This window comes from Gobio gobio (assembly GCF_949357685.1).
Source record: "Gobio gobio genome assembly, chromosome: 13".
NCBI classification, from domain to species: domain Eukaryota; kingdom Metazoa; phylum Chordata; class Actinopteri; order Cypriniformes; family Gobionidae; genus Gobio; species Gobio gobio.
In genome coordinates, this window is record NC_137106.1 from 5,479,779 (window position 1) to 5,489,961 (window position 10,183).

A 10,183-nucleotide genomic window follows, 5' to 3' on the forward strand; every position below is an offset into this window, starting at 1 on the left:
AACATGGGGTTGAGTAAATAATGTCAGAATTGTAGTTTTTTGGATGAACTATAATAATTTATATTATTTTCAGCATGAGGACTGATAACTCTTCACAGGACAGTCAACAGAGACTTTCTGAAAGGCTTTTGCTGTTTTCATCAATGAAAGCCTTTTAATCGCGATGTCTTCAGAAGGAAAAACCTGCATGAATATCTTCTGCTGCTCAGATGAATTTGTCATCTATGATGGATGTTTAAAGCGTTTTGAAACACTAACTCCAATTTTGGTTGAACGAAATTGACGTTCTCAAAAACCCTTTGATGGTGATACCAGTTTCTACACATCAACGACTCACACTGAACTCTACAAACATATCAATCCCCTCGTAGGTGATACAAATGACTGGAATCAAAGCCATATTGATGACAACGGATCAATAAGAGTGAAACCCGTTTTCCTTGAGTTATGAACACATGGTATCTTCATACACAGTGACCCCAAAACGTATCCGGACACACATCATTGCATTAAATAATAAAATATCACAGCTAGAGTCATTTACTGTAAAGAAAGATGCACAAACACACTTCACAAGCAAAACATCTGATTAAACAATATATCTAGGGAACATTGTGTGTAAACAGTATTGATTAAAAGAGCAAACCATGTCCAAATACTTTTTGGGGCCACAATTATTCCATAAAACAGCCTGATTTGTTCAGTTGTATTATCACCTGATATGAGTTCACGCCCTCAGAACAATGTCTTCCAGCATAACTCTTTGTTCAAAAAGACAAGTGTGGATGTAAAACATTATTGACTCATTGCATTGGTCCACAATATTACATGCAAACACACACACACAATGTACATGTCAGTTAAGATAGCATGCAATAATGGTGTTGATCATGTGATGCTGATGTAAACGTCACAGTGATGTGAGCTGGAGTGAACATCTCAAAACGTCACGGTCTCTGTTGTCATGGTTATCGCATTGATGGTTGTGCAAACATTACATCAAATGTAATGAGTGCCTTTGCAAAAAATAAATGAATCATGAAATGTGTTGTTGGCTTCGTTGCACTTTATGAAGATCCAAATCCTGATTTCGACTCGTTTCCTTCAACTCAAAAAGTTGAAAATCTTGAACCTGGAAATGAACACTCTCAGAAAAAAAAAGGTACAAAAGCTGACACTGCGGTGGTACCTTTTCAAAAAGTACACCTTTGTACCTAGAGAGTAAATATTAGTCCCTCAGATGTACATATTGGTATCATAAGTGTACATATTAGTTCTACCGGAAAGACTCGGGAAGCCAGATGAGTACAATGAAGTATGTATTAACAGACCAGCAAGTATTATATTTAGAGTTTCTTTGGCGTAGCTCCCGTCTCGAGGGTAACAGAGTCTGCATTTCCTGCCTGAAGATGAAGGGAGGTATAGGCGGGGACCATCATGGTGGTGGTGGGGAGGATGGAGGTAAATGTTGGCGTCCGCATCTGGGAACTCAGACATGTGTGTGTAAGTGGACATGATTGGTTAGGTCTGGATGTGCCCACATGGAAAGAACCTATATGAGGATATATGCGCATATATGAAACCTATATGCAGTTTATATGCACACATATGCTGCATATATGCACATGATAATATATATATATATATATATATATATATATATATATATATATATATATATATATATATATATATATATATATATATATATATATATATATACACTGCATATATGCGTATATATGCCACATATAGGCAAAATGGAGGTGCATATATGTGCATATACAGGCCATATAGGTCTCCTGTATTGCTTCTTTATATCCACATATAAGCCCTATACATACAAGTTATGTCTCCTATAGCTCATGGCAGGATCTGGTCATTTTGTAGCTCATATCTCACTTTGGCAACTGTCATACATGATGCCTAGCTCATATTTTCTATTATCAAGGCAAGAACTAAGAACTAAATAAAAATTATGCAAGAACTTATGTAAGTGCGAACACGTGAAATTGGTATCACATGTAATTGGCATGTTATGGAATTTAACTTTGCCAATTAAGTGAGAGGAGATGGAAAGCTATGAGGGGTACGCGTTTTTCCTGAAACATTTACAAGGTCAATTCTTTCTTGTATGAAGATAGTGGAAAAGAAGGAAATGTATAACTAAATGGTATGTCTTTTTTTATTTTGTCAATCAAGCCTTTTTTCCAATTTCAAGTCACTTCTAGATTCACATTACAGCTCATACATATCCACACATTCAACGTTACATCCACCAAATGCAATGCAAAATGCAATGTTTTGCAATGTATTGTCTTAATGCAGTTTCTAGATGAATATGGCTGAAAGGTCATTACAGTCTAAATATAGCACAAAAAAAGTACATAGAACATACATTCAAGTAATCATCATCATCATCATCATCATCATCATCATCATCATCATCATCATCATCATCATCATCCCACATCTATCTGAGCATTTCACTGTGGTTAATGAATTTGAAAGTTTTGGTAACACACATATAGGTAAACATATAGGTGCATATATGCACACACATATATGTGCATATATGTACCTATATAGGTATATGTATGCACGTATATATGTACACATATATGTACACATATGTGCATATATGTACATATAATATAGGAAAACGGCCAACTTTATATATGTCACATATATTAAAAACCTACACTCACCTAAAGGATTATTAGGAACACCTGTTCAATTTCTCATTAATGCAATTATCTAATCAACCAATCACATGGCAGTTGCTTCAATGCATTTAGGGGTGTGGTCCTGGTCAAGACAATCTCCTGAACTCCAAACTGAATGTCAGAATGGGAAAGAAAGGTGATTTAAGCAATTTTGAGCGTGGCATGGTTGTTGGTGCCAGACGGGCCGGTCTGAGTATTTCACAATCTGCTCAGTTACTGGGATTTTCACGCACAACCATTTCTAGGGTTTACAAAGAATGGTGTGAAAAGGGAAAAACATCCAGTATGCGGCAGTCCTGTGGGCGAAAATGCCTTGTTGATGCTAGAGAAAAAATCATAATCCCGATTATTTTGGTCAATATTGAAATCACGATTATGTAACACGATTATTTCACATGACTTTGGGAATGTGTTGCAGCCACTACCATGTAGCAAATCTTGCACGTAGCATGTTCCTGCTCGTCGTCTGATTCCTCGAAGCCAAACTGGCTTAATTTTGCAGAACTTTAAGGCGTTATATAATGCAAACGAATGAGTTATAAAAAACTCACCCCCCTCACAGTCGTCATGAAGGGAAAAATTTGCCATATAGACCAAAACCACAATTTGTCCCAGACTGTAAACATGTGTTCTTCTGCTGTAAAGTTGGGCATTTTAACATGAGCTCAATGAGATTCTGCTCCTTCTGGAGTCTGCCTCTAGTGGCCAGTCCATGAACTGCAGTTTAAGTCACTTGCGTATTGGCTTCAAGAGAAACTGCGGGGGCACGTCCGAATCTAATGTTAGCTTCACTTCCTGTCTCCTGAGATACCTTCATCTGATCGCTTTTTGAAGGCAGCATAGATGTAGTGATGGCAATTTCAAAACACTTCATGAAGCTTCGAAGCTTTCCGAATCTTCTGTTTCGAATCAATTGGTGCAGAGCGTGTCTCAAACTGCCAAAGTCATTTGATTTCAGTAAACGAGGCTTCGTTACGTCATCACTGTTTCGAAAAACATTTCGAAATGTCAATGGTTCACCACTAGTGAACCCATGAATCATGAGCAGTCACTGAGAACCATTGAACAAGTGTCCGTGGGTTTTACCTGATCTCTGATCAGTTTTATACATTTGTAGACGCTTTAATTAGACATTAGTATAATTAAAAGGAATGGTAGTAGTTAGTAGTGTCGTATTGGCCTGTTTAGCTGAGCCATTCATGGAACAAACAAAACAGGCATTGAAAATGTATAAAAGAACATATTGTCATTTTATTAGATGTTTAGTTAAAGGTGCACTATGTAACTTTTCCGTCCACTATTCAAAACAAAGGCGTTGTTTAATGACGCCAAGTTTAAGTCTTCACCTCAAAGAATCGGGATTGGGATATATATACAGAGACTAGGGGAACAACCCTAGTCAACTCTGTTCCATTGAACAACCAGAACTCAACCACATGACAAGACTATGAACCAATGAGAACTATGTACACACGACTAGACCAACCAATTAGAACATGACACACAGACAAGGGAACCAATCCGAACAAGACACATGAAACTAGGGAAGCACATATGGCTGCGTCCGAAAACCTAGGCAGTGACTCGTTGTCTCGCTGCCTCATCAGACACTGGGTTGTAAGGCAGTGTTTGTGCATGAACACACCTCACGAAACGGATGTCGGACAGACTTCTTAGGCAGTGTAACCGTTTAATGATCTACAGCAAAATAGAGAGAGCTTTGGTGAGAACTAAACAAATATTTATTTACTACATTAGTAATGTCTTGCTAGAAATGGCATCAGAAGTGGAAAATGTTGGTCAAAAATGTACATTTACACAGAAACTGACCAGCAAACGCAACTTTCGGACGCCATTTTTTTCCCCAGCTCAACTGTCATAGACTATAACGCACAGGATTGTGGGATATCAAAGGCAGGGAAGGATACATCTATGCTGCCTTCAAAAATTGATCAGATGAAGGGATCTCTGGAGACAGGAAGTGAAGCTAACATTAGATTCGGACGTGCGTTGATGCCTTCCTACCTTGAAATGTGTCTTCCGTAGGCAGATATGATCATAGATATACATAATAAAAGCTAGATGTCTCGTCCGCACTGCTGGCCAATGGAGGTCGACGTCCGCACCTGGTGGCCATCTTGTCACAGTCAGCTCACTCACTCGTAACATTGTGTTTTAATGGTGCATGTACTCTTTAAATAACCATAACTTGCTCAATTTTCTACCGATTTTCAAACTGTTTGGTTTGTTATAAACATCAGCGATGTAGTTGTGACACAGCATACTTATGACTTCTCAAGCATCCAGAATGATAGCCACGTTAATAACGTTTGTAAGAAACCAAACCATTTGTAAATCCGTCAAGATTTCAGCGAGATAAGAGTATTTGTGTTCAGATCACTCACCTTACATCAGGCACCACAGAGCCCGCCAGAAAGCTTACCTGTGACAAGATGGCCGCCGGTGATGACGATAGAGACTCCGCCGTAAGACATCTAGCCTTTATTATGTAAATCTATGGCCATAATCACATTAGGGCATTAGGGCACGGAGGTCACATGACCAGATCCAGGAAACATGACTGAGGCAAAATGACAAAATAAAAGACATTGAGAAAGAAATTGAATTTGATGATAAAATATAGACCTATTTAAAACAGTCTGTTTCCATTGCAAAAATCTTTCATTGTTTTATTCATTTGTGCACGACATATGCATCACATTCTGTTTGTTCATGGTAAAATAGTTAATTTTATATGCAATTCAGGTGCATAAATCTTAAATGTAGACCTAAGTATTTGTTGAGTGCACTTTGGTTAAGTGCTCATGCTTCTTTTAAAACCACTAATTATTCAACTCTCCCACTCATTTGTGCTGAAAATATGTACGACACCTTAAAACATGCAAAACAAGCTCATTTTGAGATGAAGTGTGGCTTACTTTCATTTGGTGGATGATGAAACCGGTCCATTGAGGGACATAAGCCATGACTAGAATCAAAATAAATCATCTTATAAAATTGGACCAGTAAGCAACCAACTAGCACTGCAAAATGTGGAAAATGAGGGAGGAAAAAAGTTACAAGTATGGCACAAAAGCAACATTAAAAAAAATCATACATACAGTATATAGGAAAAATGATAAATGTGTTCTATGACAGATGTACTTACAAATAATAATTTAGGGTTGGAAATGCCAAATATTGTCAGTGGTAACAAAATATTGAGATCTTCCATAATTTCCACAAATACGACCAGCACTGTTGGAACATTTTCACAACATTTACGGATCAAATGAATGCAGTGTGGCAAACAAGTGTTGCATCAAACCTGTGAATATACAGCCTCGAGTGTGAAGAGAAATCGAGTGAGGCAGGAAATTAGTCTTTTTAGGGAGTATTGAACTTCTGCGATCTCCAGGTGAGACGCCTCACTAACAAAGATGGAGATGTATGATGCTTGTTTCTCAGTCGCCTCAATATGAGATGCATTGGTGGCTAACTTGCACAGATCTGAGGTCACTCGTGTGCGGTTTTCTCAAAATCATGATTTCTTGAAGAAGAAAAAAGACTCATGTCAGCAGTATCGGGGAACAGCCATCAACTGTGTAATGAAAGCAGAAGGTAAATGTGTGCGTCCAAGGTTGAAGTAACCTCCTCTTATCTCTGTCCATAATGGATTAATATTGATGGATTGTTCACATGCATCTTTCTGTCACGGCTTCACCTTTAATCATGTCACGGTTGGCTTTTTATCATTGAGTCATTAATGTTCTTGCTCAGGATGTTAAATATGGTGTCTGCGGCCTCGCATGGAGGGAATCTGTAATAGACCTCATGATTGGAGCATTGAGAGGTGAAATTTGACATAAAAAGGCTGTGGGTCGGGTAGGCCCTCTTTATCTTCATCGTTTGCTGCATGGGTCAATATGTGGTAGATCATACTAATCTGACACTAAACCCAAATGTATTCTATGCACGAACATCCACATGTTTCTAGCGACACAAGCTCAGCTTCACTCATCCTAAGATAAGTTAAAAACGCAATTCATAACACAATACATAGGTGTTGCATTCTCATCATTGCCACAACAACAGACATTAATAGCCTCAGTTTTTTTCCGAGGATGAGTAACCAATCACAGACATGACTGTTGAGTGCATGAATCCAATGGCCAATCAGTGACGTTTAAATTGTTTCAATAAACTGCCTTTTATTTCTTAAAAAGTTTGATGACAATCTTGCTATAATGTTCTGATTGGTTGTTAGTGCTCTGTTATGCAGTTGCTATGGTTCTCTAGGTAGTTTCAACAGGATTGCTAAGGTGTTCTGGGTGGTTTCATTGTAAAAAAATTATCGTGATTTTAACGATAACGATAAAGTTTTTGGAAGTGAAAAAGAACAAGTCGTAATTTACGGTGAAAAAACGTAAATTGGCCTTCCCAGAATTCCCTGCGTGACACTTCACATTTGATGTATTTTCATTGAAATAACGGTTTCTTCTTAGTTTTTTTCTGATCAGTTATGTACATTAGGGTTTTATGTTCCATCTAATGTTGTTAAATAAATGTTTATTGCATTTTTTAAATGTTGTGTGTTACCATGATGGTGTTTAGTGTTTGTGTGAATGACACCTTCAATATATTAAAATTGACCTCCCTAAAGCTGCTTGTGATGAGCTTTGATTGATCATGTGACTCTCATCTCCACTGTGATTGGTGGTTGTCAGTATATATCGAAGGTACATAACAGATATTAGAATTTCAATAGGTTGGTAATTTGATGTTATTTCAGTTAATGAAATGCGTTTTTTACCGTAAATTTTATGTAAATTTTACCGTGTACACGTAATTATTACAATATAAACCATTTAATAATACAGTTTTGAACTGTAAAATAGACAGTAAACTAAGTGCTGTCCCATAAAACATAAAATGTTGCTACCATATTTTTTACAGAACATTTCTGACAACCACAGCTGCTTTTTTTACCATAAATTTTATGGTATTTTTTTTTTAAAGAGTCAGATATGTCTCACATCCCTCATTCCATGTAAATCTACAAAAAAAATTTAATTTGTTTGACATTCGCATGTCAACAATCTATGACAACAATCTTGAAAATTGCTGTCAGTGTTGTAAATAGTGCTGTTGCAATGTTTTTTTTATTTCTTCAGAGGATGAGTAACCAATCACAGAGATGACTGTTGAGTACGAGTATGATTCTCACGATTTACAAATAGTTGGAAACATTTGGGATATTGTAAGTACTCAAGAGAACAAAATATATAACACTGGCCTAGTGTTTTTTGGATATTTTGCACCTTTCTAATTTCATCCAAGATTTTTATTTAATTTCATGAACCTTTTTATTAAACCTTTATTTTCAATAAAGGCTTATTGCTATTGTAGGCTAATTTTGTAGATGTAAGCAATTAATTTGAACAAGTTGTCACATGCTCCGTGTCTGTCCCTGGACTTTTACGTTGAAGTGTTTCCTGTGCTTTATTTTGTAGTTTTTTTGTAGTTTTTCATGTTGATTAGTCTTCCAGGTGTTTTTTACCATACCCCCTTGTTATCTTGTTAAGCTTGTCTGCCTGTGTGTGTGTGTATATATACATATATATATATATATGCTTGTGGTTCACTTGTCTTTTGTCGGTCATTGTTTGCTATTACATTCATAATAGCATCAAAGGAAACAACAGAAAGAATAAAAATAAATAAATAAATAAATTATACAGGGGAAAACTTCCCCAAAAAAATCCAAAAATAAAAGGATTTAAAAAATCTATACATCTGTTTTGCTTTTTTTATTACTTGCATTTTTTAGGGCCTCAACATAATGTTTAAGTTTAACCGGGGATTGAACCACCAACCTTCCAGTTTGTAGACAACCTACATGAACCACTGAGCCACTGCCAATCCATTATTTATCCATATGATTAATATCCACACCTCAATGACGTCATTTTTTGACACGCACCTAGATGTCTCGTCCGCACCTGGCGGCCATCTTGTCACAGTCAGCTCGCTCACTCGTCACATTGTGTTTTAATCTTTTTAAATAACCATAACTTGCTAAATTTTCTACCGATTTTCAAACTGTTTGGTTTATTATAAACGTCAGAGATGTAGTTATGACACTGCATAGGCTACTTATGAATAATTATTCACAATTTTTTCAAGCATCCATAATTATAGCCACGTTAATAACGTCAAGATTTCAGCGAGATAAGAGTATTTGTGTTCAGATCACTCACCTTACATCAGGCACCACAGAGCCCGCAAGAAAGCTTGCCTGTGACAAGATGGCCGCCGTTGATGATGATAGAGATAATGCTTGTGACAGATATTTCTCAACTCATCAAAGTCGATAGGTGTCAATGATTAACACACTTCTGCAGAAGTTTGAGAGGGATTTAACGAAAAAATCTACAACTGAACGGAAGGAAGGATAACGCTTCGAGGAGGTGGACGCGGTGGCTTTTAAAAAGGTAGGTTATGGGGATTTATTTACCTTACGTACGCTAATTGGCAGCTTTACGCTTGATTATTAGCAATATATTGGATTCATTAATGGTTTATGGCTTTTAGTTATATCTCCACAACCGTGGCGATTTAATGGTAATAGTTTTGGTTAGTTTTGGAGATGGTTGAAGTGCATTACTTGATAAGTAGTGAGGGCAGGCGCATGTCAGAGTTTGAGTTTGTGCGCATGCGCATCTGGTTTGCGCTGTTGATAGGAAGTTGTCACGTTGTATAATTCATTCAAATTCAAAATATGAATAGGGTTTGTGTTTCCTGATGGTCCAAAGCTCTGTGTGAAATTGTCTGCTTCCGTCTTGATTTACAGTGTAATCAATGTGATCTCATTTTGTTTTGTGTAGCTTTTGTGGATATGGTAAGCAGGAATCATTTTTAAAGGCACAATATGTAATTTTTCGCTGCTAGAGGTCGCTTATTCAAAACAAAGGCGTCGCTTGATGATATCTTGATTTTGCTCATGCGTATTTGATTGTGTTAAAGGTATGTTATACTGCTACTCTGTGCGTTCGCTCAACGCTACTATGAGACACTTGTTCATAATGCAGTGAGATCAATACTAGGCGGTAAAACATGGTACTCGCGGTAAATCAACAACACCAGATTTAAACAATAAGACCAACTGTGTTGAGCTGGAGAACAATTCGTTTTCTGTCGATGAATGTCTCCAAACAGTTGCTCGCCTGTCTAATAAAACACAGAATATATTAAAGCGTCTTTGAAAACATTTGGGAGACTGTCAATACAACAAAACATATAACAGTGTTCTAGTGGTTTTTGGATATTTGAATCCAAAGATTTTACATATTGTGCCTTTAAATGAAATGATTCTCACAGATCTCATCAAATTAAACAAATTATATAATGTAAATTGAGTCGTTTACATTAATGCATTTGCCTTTAAAACCCCCCTC